The sequence below is a fragment of the Trachemys scripta genome, chromosome 4, assembly GCF_013100865.1.
Source record: "Trachemys scripta elegans isolate TJP31775 chromosome 4, CAS_Tse_1.0, whole genome shotgun sequence".
Classification (NCBI taxonomy): Eukaryota; Metazoa; Chordata; order Testudines; family Emydidae; genus Trachemys; species Trachemys scripta.
The window spans coordinates 121,793,521-121,810,531 of NC_048301.1; the positions used below are offsets into that span (position 1 = coordinate 121,793,521).

At 42.4% G+C, this 17,011-nt stretch overlaps 1 protein-coding gene and 1 long non-coding RNA gene across 2 annotated transcripts in view; both read right to left on the bottom strand.

Moving 5' to 3' along the window:
• The window catches only part of LOC117875743 (sushi, von Willebrand factor type A, EGF and pentraxin domain-containing protein 1-like), a 243,151-nt gene that overhangs the window by 34,609 nt on the left and 191,531 nt on the right, over positions 1-17,011 (bottom strand). The gene's annotated exons all lie outside the window — the stretch shown is intronic.
• LOC117875750 lies at positions 7,125-13,803 on the bottom strand. Its single transcript, XR_004645344.1, has 3 exons — positions 13,178-13,803; positions 10,928-11,022; positions 7,125-8,255 (listed from the first exon to the last, which is right to left on the bottom strand). It is a non-coding gene; the product is annotated as an uncharacterized LOC117875750 (long non-coding RNA).

Below are 17,011 nucleotides of genomic sequence, written 5' to 3' on the forward strand. Positions count from 1 at the left end.
TCACACAAGTACGAGGCATCTCTGCTCACTTTGGCTAAACAGAAATGTGTCCCTTTGCAAAATCAAACACTGACAAATAAGAGAGCACGACACTGTATGATTTCTAGAGCTGATATAGGGCAATTTGTTCAGCAGAGTGATGTAAGCTTCGTTATGATTGCATCATCCATGACTTCTAGGAATAACATGATGCAATTTCTATCATGTATGACGCAATACCAGCATCAGATTGCATCATTCATTGTTTTGCCTAAAAAGCAAGTACTGTCCAAACCCAGTCATAGATTTATTCATAGATCCAGTCAAAGATGTATTTTAGTCATTTCTGGTTTAAATTGAGATCCCTTCCCTTTATAACTCACTTATCCTCCGCCATTCCCAAGTCAAGGGTCATATATACTGACCCAATAGCATATCTTGAAAACTAGAGCCAATCAACAATTTTAAGCATCATTTTCATTCACAGTGACCCAGAATTAGTAAAGCTTGACTACATTTATTTCAGAAGCATTTTGGCTGTAGAGCAGTGTTAGTGAAGTAGATTTGAGAATCATCAGGATAAAGATGGTAGCTAACACCAACCATGTCAACAGATGAGATCATTTAGCTAAGAGGCGCAGAGAGAAAAGAAAAATGGGCCAAAGTGAGAGTGCTGGATCATTATTAGCAATTGGTTTTACAGCTGATCCTATGACGAGATTACACGTAAATACACTAAAAATGAAGATGCCATGGAATTAATCGAAATAACCAAAGAGCACCACCTTTTCTCTATTCCCTCTTCTCCTGAGCTACAATCAGAGAACAAAGGCTCCAATCCAGAGTCACAAAGAGCCTACCTAAAATAAGCAAGCTATATTACATACCTATACTTTTAGAGGAGTAAGCACAGGCCCTGCGGCTTCCTAATATTATTCGCCTGAAGACCAACATCCAGTTTGCATTGTCGGTGCAGGGGGTGATACAGTCCCAGCCTGGGAGGTGAGATTGTGGGTGTGCACAGGTCTTTTCTGCACACCCAGCAAGGCTCAGCCCAAGAGACCTCTGAACAGATCTAAAACCAACCTCATTTTCTAATAATGTATATTCCTCTACTCATCCTGTGGGACCCCCAAAACACCAAGCTAAAACTCCTGCAGGTTAGTGGGTCAAGCTCATCAGCCCTACTCCAGAATGTGAGAAGGGGGCCATATACTCAACGCTATTGGGTTTTGCCTCATACTGGGAAGGATTATAGTATTTGATCCCTCCTTGGCTCTGTTCCCTTAGGACACAACCACCTCCCCTTTGCATCTCTGTGCTCTAAAGCAGCCTTCCTATGTTCCTCTTTACCGCCTTCCTTTTCCATTTCCTTTCAAATGGCCAAGTGAACATAGATCTACTGAGCTCCACTAAGACAAATACTTAACTGGCAGCTGTGCGCTTTGATAGCAGCACTAGGTCTGTTCCGATGAAAGAGTCTATGACAACATGTTTTAGCCTGCTTGGAAACTCCTTTGCGCAGCTCAGATGTTCTCCCAGAGATAAGTTGAGTAAAACAGATCAGGCCAGGCAGATGTTAAGGGGATAAAAACGAAAGCAAATGCAACACAAACAAGACCTCTTTTTGAACTACATGCCTGATCTCCATTCTACCATGCCTAGGAGCATGATCAAATGCTACCTAGCATAAATATCTGATGAACAAAAGCCTTGGAGTCCCTGAATTCTGCTATTAACTGTAGAGCTCACCCTCCTTGCTTAGGGTCAGATGGTGATCTCCTCTTGAGTGTAACATTGGGGTTATTCCATAGATTTCACTGGAGTGATCACCAGCTTTACTCCAGTGTAAATATAAATCAGAATCTGTCCCTTGGCATATAACGGGTAAGGCTGGACATGTTAGTTTTAGTGGGGGATGCAGGGCACAGTCCTGTAAGATGCTGGGCACCTTATGGGAGCTGCTTAGTGTCCTCCACTCCCAGTGGAGGGCACTGAGCGTCCTGCAGGACTGGGCCCTCAATGTCTGCAGCCAGGCCCTGGTTGCCCATCAAAGACATATCACTCTCACCTGCTATGTTATCTCCAGTGATTAACAACTCTGTATTATCAGATGTGTGTGTGTGTAGAAACAAAGATCCTGAGATTGCCACAGACAACAGCATAGATCCTAGTGTAAAGTGTTGTCTACGTTAATGCAGATCATGTAAACCAAGGCCGGTGGTGCTCTCCACTCCAGTGCAGATGTTGCAAAGTAAGTCTGACCTGCCCTGGCTTTTACAACAGCCACAGTGACAACTAGCAAAATTTCTGCAGCAAATCAGACATGTCAGCAAGGCCCTGCCCAGAGTTTGAACTCTGTTGCGAGACTCTTGATTGCTAGGGTGTCATCAACTGTGACATAAGGGACGCAGTCTGGCCCCATTGCTAGTCTTGCCCTCCCCCTCCCCTAGCAGAGGCACTGGGCAAAAGGGCATAGACACAGTTGCTTGGTATTTATTTCTCTGTGGATACAATCAAGCCCTTATCTCATTTATTTTGCTCCAATGGCACAGGAAGCTAGAGGACTGTGATGGGGTGTGCGGATCTTTGGGAAACCCCGGTAGGGGATCTGAATCACACCCCACACCTCACCCATGTGGTGTCACTTGGAGGAGAACCTGAGGAGCCAAACAGCAGCCTGGTGCCATGTGGGTTAATGCCCAGCCAGGCTATAGGGGCAGATCAGGAAGCTAAGGGCAGCTGAGCTTCTTTAGGCTGAAAGCCCTGCAAAAGAAACGCGTGACTCTCTGGCCATGGCCGCTTTAAGAAAGCTACTCACTGCTGACAATGACCATGGTCTCTGAAATGGTACCAAAACCAAAATTTGCCTCATTTATACTTACAGTTAACCATGCTCAACACTGATTCACTTGCACCTACTGCTGACACCTATTCTCAGCAATGGATACACCAGGCTTCAAAGAGGGGAGAGAGAGAAGGTGGCTGTGCTGACCACAACCAGGGCAGGGAGCTCAAGGGAAGCATTTGAGCTACCAGGCTACATGGTTTCTACATCTGGTTTGGTTGTTTTGAGTTAACTGCATGGCAGAAATGTGCCTCTACAGACCTTTGTCAGATCAGTGTCAGTTCAGATCAAACCCAACCTAGAGAGGTGATTTCTATGTTCATAAGTCAGTCTCAGGTGGACTCTGTTTTAAGAACTGAGTGTCCAAGTGAGACATGGTTTTAACAGCAGCATGTCTTAGAGTGTCAAAAGCAAATGATATGTGGAGGAAGACAGATCAGAGGCCCTAAAATTTGGCCATAAAGAGGCTGTTGAAAACAAAAACACTTGAAATCCTATCAGACTGCCATGTGCACATGGCATATCTACTCTGTACCATGGTCATACAGCTGTACGTTCAGCTTCATGAATGCAAACCTCACATTTAAAGAGATTAAAAGTGGGGCTTTTTTTTTTAAACTTGGATCATTATTAGCAATTGGTTTTACAGCTGATCCTATGACAAGACTTTACACGTAAGTACACTAAAAACAAAGAGGCCATGGAATTAATCACAATAACCAGTGAGCACCACCTTTTCTCTATTCCCTCTGCTCCTGAGCTACAATCAGAGAACAAAGGCTCCAATCCAGAGTCACACGGAACCTACCTAAAATAAGCAAGTTATATTACATACCTATACTTTTAGGGGAGTAAGCACGGGCCCTGCAGCTTCCCAATATTATTGGATCAGAGACCAACATCCAGTTTGCATGGTCGGTGCAGGGGTGATATTGTCCAAACCTGGGAGGTGAGATTGTGGGTGTGCACAGGTCTTTTCTGCACACCCAGCAGGGCTCAGCCCACGAGAGCTCTGAACAGATCTAAAACCAACCTCATTTTGTAACAACGTATATTCTCTACACCCTCTCATCCTGTGGGATCCCAAGACACCAAGGTGCCCTAAAGCTCCTGCAGGCTAGTGGGTCAAGCTCATCAGCTCTTGTACAGAATCGGAGAAGGTGGCCAGATACTCAACGCTATTGGGAAGGGTGGGGGTTTTACCTCATACTGGGAAGGATTATAGCATTTGATTCCTCCTTGGCTCTGTTCCCTTAGGACACAACCACCTCCCTTTGCACCTCTGTGCTCTAAAGCAGCCTTCCTATGTTCCTCTTTACCTCCTTCCTTTTCCATTTCCTTTCAAATGGCCAAGTGAACACAGATCTACTGAGCTCCACCAGGACAAATACGTAACTGGCAGCTGTGCGTTTTGATAGCAGCACTGGGTCTGTTCCAATGAAAGAGTCTATGACAACATGTTTTAGCCTGCTTGGAAATTCCTTTGCCCAGCCCAGATGTTCTCCCAGAGATAAGTTGAGTAAAACAGATCAGGCCAGGCAGATGTTAAGGGGACAAAAATGAAAGCAAGTGCAACACAAACAGAACCCCTTTTTGAACTACATACCTGATCTCCATTCTAAGATGCCTAGGAGCACGATCAGGTGCCAACTAGCATAATGATCTGATGAACAAAAGCTTTGGAGTCCCTGAATTCTGCTATTAATTATAGAGCTCACCCACCTTGCTTAGGGTCAGATATGGATCTCATCTTCAAAAGTGTAACAATGGGGTTATTCCATAGGTTTCGCTGGAGTTAGCACCGGTTTTACACCAGTGTAAACATAATCAGAATCTGTCTCTTGGCATATAATGGGTCAGGCTGGACATATTAGGCCAGATTCCAGGCTGTTTTGTGCCACTCCTGCAACATATAGGGACTGCAAAGGGAGGGGTGTGGTCCCCAGAGGAATTCCCCCAGTGCAGGGAAAGCATATACTGGCATATGCAGCTCGAAAGCTGCCTCTCATGCAGCCCCTGGTGTAGGGTACTGCCAAAGGCATGAAGAGAATTGGCCAGAGCACTTCATACTTTGGAATTTTTGGCTGCAGGGGAACCCATTGGCAGCGGCAGTGGGAAAGCTGCTGAGGGTTCTGTGAGGTTGTGACTATTCCAGGAACAGGTGGGACCCGTGTGAGTGCGTAGTGCTCTAACGTACACAGGAGGCTGCACAGGCTCTGAGAGCCGGAGGAGTCTGGAATCAGAAAGGTATAAAGGGGGCTTAAAACCCCGGCATCCTGGTCAGTGCCTTGTGTGCCACGCCTCTTGTGCATGGTAGCACTGAATCTTGCTCGTATCTTTCAGTCGCAGCACTTTCTGTCAGTGAAGGTTTGATCAGTGATCATGACAAGGCATTTCTGTTCCACCTCTGAACACTCACATTCTACATTAGTGGCTCTCAGTCTTTCCAGACTACTGTATCCCTTTCAGGAGTCTGATTTTGTCTTGCATATCTCCAAGTTTCACCTCACTTAACTACTGGCTTACAAAATCAGACCTAAAAATACAAGAGTGTCACAGCCCACTCTTACTGAAAGATTGCTGACTTCCTCTTTTTTACCATATAATTGTAAAATAAATCAATTAGAATATAAATATTTTATTAACTTATCAGTGTATTGTATACAGAGCAATATAAACAAGTCATTGTATGAAATGTTAGTTTGTACTGACTTTGCTAGTGCTTTTTATGTAGCCTGTTATAAAATTAGGCAAATATCTAGATGAGTTGATGTACCCCCTGGAAGACTTCTGTGTACCCCCAAGGGTACCCAGACCCCTGGTTGAGAACCACTGTGCTACATTATCCAAGAAAACAAATGTACTATGAGGTGAAAATTAGCTTTTAGCTTTCCACAACGGTATGTACACAGTCCGCTCCCTCCCCTCTCACACATTCCTGTCCTGGGCCTTAAAATAACACAGCCAAGTTCATGAAAGAGAATTCCATGCAGAAAACATTTACCAATCAGTCATTTTGAGCCCCAGGTAACTGATAATTTTTCTTTATATTTATAGTTAGTTTTATTAGGAAACTTGGAATTCCATCGGCATTGAGGGTGTTCAGGATCAGACTAAGGAATTGTCTATATTAGAAAGTTGTGCCAATTTAACTATATCACAGATATAACTGAGTCCCGTAGTGCAGACTATCAGTACAAAGGTGTTTATAGCAGTATAGTAAATCTCGTATGAGCAAGGGAATAAGTTATACCACTCTACATCCATATTAGAGCTTTTACCAGTGTAACTATTCTGCTAACACATCACACATCTAATGGAAATAGCTAGACAGTCAAACTTTGAACCAAGCTGCAGTGCAATGTTCACCTAGGGATTGGTGATGAGGGCAGTTGCCTTGAGTGCCAATCTCTCTCCTTAAATTTGTATCTATGGCCTTTCACATACAAATACATATTCCCAAAGCCACCATATAAGAGGGAGATACTTGGACCATACTGGCCTTAGTTTATTGACCACTGGGGCAGATTGCAAGGCTCTTTTTCCCTATCTAGAAGAAGTTTTTGGATTGTTTTCTGAGTTCCAACTTTCTTAACCTTTGTTTTTTGCCACTGCATAGCAAAGAAACACCTGAAAGCAGGAGAAAATTCATCTTAGTTCACTGAACTCCTTCTAGCTGCAATCTAGTGCATAGGACCAAAATTTAGTTGTTTAAACAAATACATGGATGGGCCCCTGGTCTGCCCCATTATGGTGGAAGCCCTGTCGGGAGGAGGGATGTTATGTGAAGGCCAGGGGAATAGGTGGGGATGCAGCGGGAACCAGGGTGGATAGTATGTAGATTCCTTCGTTGATGTCTTCCCCTGCTCTAGGGGGAGAGCTGCCTCTGTCTGACAAAGCCTGTGTTATAAATGCCAGGATCTTCTGCGGAAGTAGCTCTGTGGCATCTCGCCTGGCCAGTTCACACCCTAACGGGAAGTGAGGGTGGGGGAAGGACTGCAGCTGTAGTTGATGCCATAGCACTGATCTCAGCTCTAAGCAGTGGGGATCTCCGTCCTCTGACAGCGATCCCGTGGGAGTCTGGCTAACAGAACCGAGTCAACTTCTGACACATGTTATGAAAATCCCTCCACACTAGTAAAGATACTTATCTGCAAGAGGAAAGGAGAGAACTTTTCTGTTTTGTAAGCAGCTAGCGATTAGATGAGGGCACAGGGCTAGATCTCAACATCACTTTTAAATAGTTAATGAGACAGTTTCTATTAACAGGTATGGAAAAAATATCAGGATGCTGGAGTCTTTATTCAGTATCCCTTTTATTTAAGAAAAAGGACTATTCCAAATAACACATAGTAAATAGCACACATCTTCAATTATAGTTTCTTCATTTGTGGAAAAGATTTCTTATTGCTAAATAAAACTCAAAGCAGCTTGCGGTCACACAAAAGATGTAAATAACTTTTTAAAGCTTTAAATCTTATAAAACAGATGACAAAGTGTTTGATTATAAACACCCCCTCAACAGCAGTGAGAGACATTTCCAGAACATTAAAAAAAGCTTATTTTAAGATCTACAAAGACAGTTTTTGACTACTAACATATAAAAATAACGTAGGCACTAAGCCACCGGAGAACTTCCCAGGAGGACACTTTTGAACTTACTGCTTACTTCTTATAACAAAGTGCTAGTGGATTGCAAGGAAACAAATGTGATAGCCAAGATCGATAGCCAAGATGGCCAGGGATACAACCCCATGCTCTGAGTGTCCCTACTCTCGGATTGCCAGAAGCTGGGACTGGCTGACAGGGGATGATGGGTCACTCGATAACTGCCCTGTTCTGCTACTTCCCTTTGAAGCACCTGGCTAGATGGACCATTGCTCTGACCCAGGATGGATGTTTTTATGAAGAATCTACGACATTCCACCTGGTGTCTGTCATCTTTAAATTTGTGTTTAAAGAGTAATACGCACTCCATGATGGGAGCTTGTAAGTAGGGATCTGAAGAGGCTCTCTTGCTGTCTGCAGTTACAGCCACAACTCACAGTCCAAACCATGCCACGCTCTGATGGTGACTACGTTCTTTAAGGGGAAACGTTTAGCACTATGGAGAGACCAAATAAGCAACCAGCTGCATGTTCAGAAGAGCAATTAATTTTAATGCTGCCAAACTGCCTTGCTTGCTTCAGAAGCCATTTTCAAGGGCAAGAGCAATGATCTCTCCGGTCTTTCTGCTTTACTCAAATACAGCTCAACAGAGGAGAGAAGTTGTAGCGAAAGTAACAGCAGTTACCTGAGAAGGGGTCTATTTTCACTACAGAAATTTCAGTACAAATGTAGGACATTTATTTCCTAACTTTTCCATGATTTTCTTCCAATGTCTGTTAATGCGTAAACCAGAGTCATCAGCCGGCATCAGCCATTTATACTGCAAAAGGAAGATAAACAATTAAATGAAAATAGTTCTATACTTCAGTCTTACACACATCTTTCTTTAGACTTCAAAGTATTCATTTAGACTAAAGTTTTCATTGGTTGGATTTTCAGTATTGTCAGGAACAAATACTAGTTCTTGTATTATGTGTAACTGCATAGAACAGAAACATTTTAACTCATTTCAGGTTAAAGCAGAGGTTATGGCATTTTTTTCTTAGTGGCAAAACCTTAGAAAAAGCAGGAGAAAACATGCATTGTGGATGTCACAGGCTAGGGTTAATTTGTCAGCAGAGGTAGTAACTGCAAGGGACAAACAACAAAAAAGTGACTGATGACGAGTTTGATAATTACACAAGCTAACTAACGGAGAACTGGGCTATCCGTGAATCTGCTCTTCTCCCCACCATAAAACAAAGCTGAGCTGAAACATTCCTCTAGAAGTTCCGCTCTGCACCAGGAATGGCACCTACGTAGATTTACATAAACAACGTTTTTAAAGCAGGATATTAGTTTCTTCACTGTCTAGTCACATTGAATATTCTTATTTAACAATGGACCATGTGAATGCTGTGTAAAATACTGCATAGTCCTTATGAAGTGCACGTGAGCTTCTTTACGATAGATACTAAACACAGTTAAGCTCTTCGTGATATATATTAAAAGCAATTAAGCAATTACTTTAGTTCACATACCTGTTTTAAAGCACCGTGTACTGTAACTACACACTCAGAGCGCCATATCATCCATCTGAGGAACTAGCGCATGCAATGCTGCCTCCTTATAGATGAAATCTTGTATTTGCTTATAATCTTTCTGTTTTTATATATTTATTTTTCACCCAAAGAACAACATACGATTTTCTCCTTCATTCTTAATAGGGGACTATGGAAGGCTACTGGGAGCACATCACACTTGTCCTCTGCTCTCCACACTGGCTCAAAGCAGCAGAAGCTTGACTTGAAAAGCTGGGGGGCTGAGGTTTGGGGTGCGCTAAGGAGTCCAAGGCTCAGAGGGTACATCTACACTGGGATACAGGGCTTCTAGCATGACCGTGGCTGGCCCACGTCAGCTGACTCAGGCTTGGGGGGGGGGAGAAATCGGGCTGCAGCCCGAGCTCTAGGACCCTCCCCCTTCGCAGGGCTCCAGCCCGAGCCCAAACATCGACACAGCAATTTTTCAGCTCCAGAGACTGAGCCATGCGAGCCACAGTCAGCTGACCCAGGCCAGCCACCAGGTTTTTTATTCCTGTGTAGACATTCCCAGAGAGCCTGGGCAGCAGGGCAGGCACTCACCTTGGCATGGCAGGCTAAGGAAACGGTCAGGTCAGTGTCCCTGGTCCTGCTTCCCTACTCTGGGCACCCTGAGCAACCGCTCGCCCAGTACCCAGTCTCCTGCTCCGGAGAGGAAATGCCTGCCCCCCCTCACAATGATGTGGCTTCGCCCAGCCCAGTTCCATTCCCTGCCTCCAGGTACGTCCTCTGTCCAGTGCCCAGGGGGGCGGGAACACAGGAAGAGCAAAGCCTGGGCTGCCCGAGTTCACACTCTCCCCAGGCACTGAGGAAGTATTGTCTGTGGGGGATGGGGGAACATAGATCAGCCCCCGCAATATTTCCACTGCAGAGTTGCTAGCCCCCACTGGCCCTCCAGTTCCACCACCCCAGTACTGCTTTCTCATAGAATACTGGATCACATTCATGGTTTCTGTCCTTATCGTCAAAGCACTCCGTGGCCTGATATCTACAGCACTGCCTAAGGCCCCAGGACAAAAATCATGTTTGACAACTACACTCCTCTCTACAATAAATATCAAGCTCCTCTGCATGGGAGACGTAACTTTCTCTGGGGCCGGGCTGAGACTGTGCAATGAAGTCCCCCAGAAACTACACAAACCTTATCACCTTCCACTCCAAGTGAAAGACGCATTTCTTTGAGCTGCCATCTCTAACAGATACATAACAAAATGCACGTTAAAAAGCCATCACGTATGCTCCCCGCCCTCCAGAGAAAACCTACCGACAAAAGACAGTCCACTGGACTCGTTTCTCCCCTCGGGGAGAGGATGAGAGAATAACCACCACATGACAGATGTTAGTCACGATGCTTAACACACTAGCGGAAGGTGCTCAGATACGACGTTCATAAGCAGGGTATAAGAACCTATATCATAACAGAAGTAATGAAATGGAAATAACATTTATAGTAGACAAATACCTGATTCCAACATACTGCATTTAACAGACAAAGCACACAAAGTGTTCAAGTTTGTTGTGGTTGCAGAAAAACATAGGCATGCAGTGTTTTAGTAGATAACCAAATAATATTACATGAAATATTTTTGCATGCAGTGTAGTTGTAGCCATCTCAGTCTCCGGATATTAGAGAGACAAGGTGGGGGAGGTAATCTCTTTTATTGGACCAATTTCTGTTGGTGAGAGACAAGCTTTCAAGCCACACAGAGCTCACCCACCTTCTCCCTCCAATGAAACACATTTTGTTCATGACATGGAACAAAAAAGAATAACCCATATAAGTAATTTATATTCTCAATTTGTATTTAATATTGTAAACTTCTACCTTACCCTCAGATGGGTTTTAATCAGAAGACCACCACACCACCTGCATACTTTTGAGTACAGGAAAATAATTTTCTATAAAAATAGATACCTTTTGAGATCAAATTAGATTTTGTTTCATTCATCTCCAAATCATGTTCTGTTGTAATGTGATGCTTTCGGGAATCCAGATTTACACCGTAAGAACTGAACAAGAAGAAAGGAGACAACATTTTCTGATTAAATATGTTCACATAATAAGCAAATTGAATTTAAAGTAGTTTAAAAAAAAAAAAGATGGAGCCTTTTTATAAAGCTAGAACTGTATAAAGAAAAATTGGAGGCTGAATATTAGGAAAGTATTTTGATTTTAAGACGTATTAATCAGTGGAATTCTCTACCAAGTGCAGTGGTAAAGCATTACTGTTTTGGAATTTTACAGCTAGCAAGGACAAGATACTTAAAACATTGTTTCCTTCTGTAAAATGCTTCTCAAAATAAAATAAACCATATTTGCAAAATCTGATGTCCCTTATACTTTCAAGAAGGTAAAAAATTCTCACAAGGCTTAAGGTTTAACAATGCAGAAAAACAATATTCAGCATCAGGCATTTCATTTTTAGGTGTACGTGTGTACCCTTTATCATTGTCCTTCACCAAGAGGGGTAAGTACATTTCACAAAACAAGCAATATTTTTGCCATGGGAATGAAGTCTCTTAGTCAGAATGTTATTCCCACACAGAGTCACTTCTGTATAATTTATCTTGAAGACTCAACAGCTCAATAAAGCAAGAACAGATTAGTATTTAATTTGCTTTTTTTGTCTGATGAACATATATTTTTTGCTACCTATATTTTGCCAGCAATATACAAACAAGACTGCAGTAACCACATTTAGGTTGGTTCTCTTTCAATATTGTTCACAATGAAATTCTAGCCCCCACTAGATTTCATAACATGGAAGAAATTGCACAGGACAACATGACACATGTGAGTCAACAACACTGGATTACGTCTACTACAGTAAAAGCTCATTTCTGCTGGGTGAGTATCTTTGCTTATGAACTGCCAACACTGGATATTTTATTCAAATGACATTGCAAACTGGGCTTCTGAATATAAAACTTATCTTCACCAAGCTACCTGCTTTATGATCATGACAAAACCGAACAGGATTGCATGAGCATAAACTTCACTTCAGTGGGATAAAGTCCAATAGTCCACACTATTAAATAAAAAGAATGAGGACTACCTGTGGCACCTTAGAGACTAACAAATTTAATTTAGGCATAAGCTTTCGTGGGCTAAAACAATGAAATCTCTAAGATGCCACAAGTACTCTTCGTTCTTTTTGCTGATACAGACTAACATGGCTACCACTCTGAAACTCGTTACTATTAAATAAGGCTCCTTAAAAAAACCTCACTAGAATGAAACATTTCGTGAGAAATGAGAAGGAAAGTTGGAAATTCTAGAAGTCAGAATGGATTTCTGAAGAATTTCGTTCTACATGTTTAGGAGGGCATTGGACCAATGATTGTTTATAGGTTGCTGCAGTCTATTAGCTTAGTCAGGGCTTGGAAATCAATTTTTTGTTTAGAAGCTTAACATCACTGGCTTTACTTGTATGGATTCCAGGGAGTGTCGTACTAGAAATCTCATTCACCATATAAACAATACCAGGCAGGTGCTTTTTTAAATTCAGTTGTAAGTCGTGTTTGTGTGGGAAGGCAAATCTTTTCACAACAGGTAACAAGAGATGGTGTCACCTTGAAAGAGTAACCAAGTTAATCAGTAAAAGGCAGACTTCACACAATCTAACATGTCAAAAGCAAATTTAATCTCTAATTAAAAATAAAAATTAGATTAAAAATAGACTAGATATTAGGTGCAAGTCAAAGGCATCTCAGTATAAATAAACCCCAGGGGAATATTATTCAAGTGACTATGTTATAAAGCAAAGCAACTATTTAAAAAGCCTTTACACAATATTATCTGGCAGTGATACAAAGAAAGCCTGTATTGTGAGAACACAACTTCCTGAGCAGTTCTACACAAATCCCACTTTGGGTTTTTAATTTGCCATATTGATGTTTTGCAGGTTTGAAGACTGAGATGCCCCTTATGAGAAACATTCTTGAAGGTGCACACTTTGGGCCTTAGCCATAGCCACTCCATGTGCAGAATTCCTGCTGAAATAAACTAGAGCGCGGCTACGGGGTAGTGTCCCCAGGTGGTGCAACTTAAGGAGCAGACAGGGAAGGGTCAAAGGAAGCAAAAATTTGAAGAAGGAGTTTTGGACCAAACCACAGCAACAAAGAATTTCTAAATCTATCAGAGATATTTGTATTTTCATGGTACCTGGAGCAGCCCAACACACATCCATGGCTCTGTCCTGTTTTCGTGACCTGCAGTCTTATTTATAGCATCTTTTCCTTCTTGTGCATTTAAGACTTATGCATTGATGAAGCACAATGGTCATCTATTGGACCACAGCATCAGCTAGTCCAACAATTTTCAAACTATGGTCCATGGAGCATTTTGCCGGCAGTCCATGGAGAGCTAACCGTTACATGATGCCGACTCTCATTCTAGTTTCAAACGGTTAAATCACAGTGACAGACAGCTCTGGGACGACGAGAGAGGGCAGGATCCCAGAGCGTGGGCTCCAGTCTGAGCCTGAAAGTCTACACAGCAATTTTCAGTCCTGCAGCCCTAGCCCTGCGAGCCCATATCAGCTGAGCTGGGCCAGTCGCGGCTGTGTTGTGGTTCTTTTATTCCAGACCAACTAAACAGCATTCCTTCAAGGCTGCATTTTCAGAGCACCATATATGTAACTTTTCCTGACATCCAGGTACAGGCAAGAAAAGACAACCCCTGCTGAAAAGGTAGAGTAAAACTCAGAAGGAAATATCTGTTCATGCAGTAAGGAAATGCCATGAGGATAAGTTGAAAATTAGTAAAGAATAAAAATAATTTTTCTGCTAGCTTACCCTTTTTTCTTTTGCCATTTTTTATTCAAAACTGCAAGTGTTCCTTGAAGAAAAACAAAACCAGCGATAAGGCAGGAAGTTAAATTTTATTTAACATTTTGGTAAACACAGCTAGCAAACTTCACAGATAAGTAGTAGGGAAAAGCCCCTCTTGTATCCCAGATCAAAAATCATGAAAAGCCTTTTCTTATCCAGAAAATGGTTCTGATGTTGGATCTCCCAATTTAATGTGTCTATACACTGCAGAATGTTTAGATTTTTAGCTCATTTGGAATGTTTAGTATTCAATCTCCTTAACATTCAAGATGTTCAAGCTTTCCGTCATCTGTTTTCCTTCAAGCACCTCCAAGCTGTTTAAGGAATTTTCTCAACCAAATAGTCATAGGATATATTCTAATGTCCAAGGTTTAGTTTGGCTTATTTAATTTCTTCCTTGACTGATGAAATATTTAAAAAGAATAAATAAAAAATAGAAAATGAATCCCTCCGCATGTGTCAGATTCTCTCAATCTTGAACTTGAAATGAAAACCTCTAATCAGGCTGGGCTAGCAAAAAATACATTTAAATTCTGCTATTGAGATTTCAGCACAGTTTTCCCTGACTAGCACACAGGGACTGCTACATCTTAGAACCATTCAACAGCAATACAGACTGCACAGTAGTTTGGGTTTGCATATTCTCCATCCACATGGATCAGGAAAACTGCTAGAAACCTGCTTGTAACAGCCGCCTCTAGCATGGCTGTGCCCCAAACACACAGGGACCGTACCCGCTGCTTGACAAAGCTGCTCTATGGCTCCAATTTAACAAGTCACTTAAACACAAACTTAAAGCACACACTTAATTCTGATTGACTTCAGTGGGATTTATACATAAGCTTAAGTGCTTTGATGAACTGGGGCCTATACAGTGAAAAAATAGTTCACAAAGGTGAAGCTACTACAGCCTTTGTGGGAATTCTTTGGGAAAAGGTTGCACGTGTGTTCAGAATTTGCTAGCATGATGACTAAACACCCATGCTCTGGTAAGTGGAGCCCCTTGCACTGAAGATTGAATGGTGGGAACTTTATTTATATAAGCAATAACTTTCTTATTCCCACAATGCTAGACTGTCAAATCCAACCTAGGAAGGGCTTGCTTGGATCTTCTGACAATTTCCTTTCCTGGCTTCTATCCTTTTCATTGTTGGTGAGCACCAGACAAACACGCGGTCTAAGTGTGGAGGAAGTATTCTCACCCAAGACAGAATTACAGAAGTGAAACTTTTCTTGAGGGAGCAGGGGGGAAATGAGATTCTTCACTCCCCTTCGTTCCCCAATATTGTGCACACAAATTTAAGACAGAATCACAGCAGGTTTCTTAGCTCAGGAAAATATTGTGAATAAATTACAAACCTACAGACAGAGAAAATAACTAAGAGTATTAATACAGGCGTCTCTCCAGGGAACGGCAGTGCAATCTCAATCATGGGCATAGATTTTACATGGAACCCAAGGGCAAAAAGTTAGTCAGTGGCAGAGAAATTCAAGAATCCTAAATCTAAGGACCTTTAGGAGTTAAGCAGGGGGCGGGAAATGAGACAGAGGAAGTGCAATACTCAAATAGCCTGGATTGTGAACCTCAAAACACAGTCATAGCTTTAGTGTATCAAATTATTTTTTCACTGTTACTTACCGATGGCGATGATGGCGATGCCGGCGATGCCGAGGCTGATGCCAAGGCCGATGCCGGCAATGCCAAAGTGTGTATCAATGCCAGGCCCTAAAGAGAACAAAAATGTGAGCTAAAATATGAATCCATATTCATGTCAATAACCTACAGGAACTCATCCACAATCCATGCATATGAAGCCACACTTAGTACCCAAGATTATACCAGAGATGAGTGAAAAATCAATGGAGTATCATAAAACTCTACATTATAAAATAAATAATCATTAGCTACTGGAAACCATGATCTGAGCCCTCGAGAACCTCCCAAAGAAGAAAAGCAGCTTTGCAAAGGATTGCATACATACATATCTTGTAATGCAGGCAGGAAAACGATTGCAAAAATGGATGAACCATCTCAGTTTAAAGGCTTTCTACAATATAAACCAAGGGATGTTAACTATTCTCTTACACATGCTTCTAGGCTCTCATTTTCCAAGCCTGCACTGGCCAGCCATGTGTTTGCCAAAACACTAAGTAAGCACAGAATCATTACATGTGGGCTGTCTAGATTGGGTATCATAATATCCACCCTAGCATGTCGTCATAGGTTAGTGTTAGGGTATGTCTACATTGCAATTCTACACCTGCAGCTGGCCCATTCCTGGTTTCTCGGGCTAAGGGGCTGTTTAACGGTGATGCAGATATTTGGGCTCGGGCCTGCGAACCTCCCACCTCGCAGGGTCCTACAACCCCGGCTTGAGCCTGAGCCTAAACGTCTACACCACAATTAAACAGTCCCTTAGCCCGAGGCCCGGAAGCCAAGTCAGCTGACACGAGCCAGTCACAGGTTTGAATTGCACTGTAGACATATGTAAAAGGCCTTGTTATCAGTATTTCAAATGATCCAAATAGATTGTTTCAAGAGACAGACTTTTACTGTCCTTACTAGAGTAAGGCCATTTAGTATCTTCCATAGCTGCTGGTTAGACATTAAATGGGTAATTCCTTGCCACAGATTGAACAGAACTGCAATCATTCATGTCAATGAGTTTTGCATTTAGAACTCAGACTCATGTAAAATCAATGCTCAGACTAAGATTTTTAGGGAAATTGTATGAAAGATTACAATAGTAACAACGAGGGCAAAGAGTGCTCTGAAGTGGCCTTTCAATGGCTCCTGGAATTACTGAACCTTTTTGCCCTTAGATCTGAACCTATTCACCCATGAGTTCTTAATTTTTCCTCCTTGTGTGTATGTGAAGGGAGAGCCATTTTTTAAGGATTACATTTCCAACAGCAACCTGGGGGCAGGGGAGATAGCTCAGTGGTTTGAGCCTCAATCCTCAAGGGGGCCACTTAGGGATCTGGGGCAAAATTGGTCCTGCTAGTAAAGGCAGGGGGGATCTGTCAGGTTTGGTCCTGCTAGTAAAGATCAGTGAGGATCTGCCAGGATTCTCTCCTCGGCCCACCAGCTTTTCCTTGTGCACCTGTCTTTGGGATCCTATCTGCTCTGACAGCTTTGGATGTGATCGTTATATTGACAACTCAC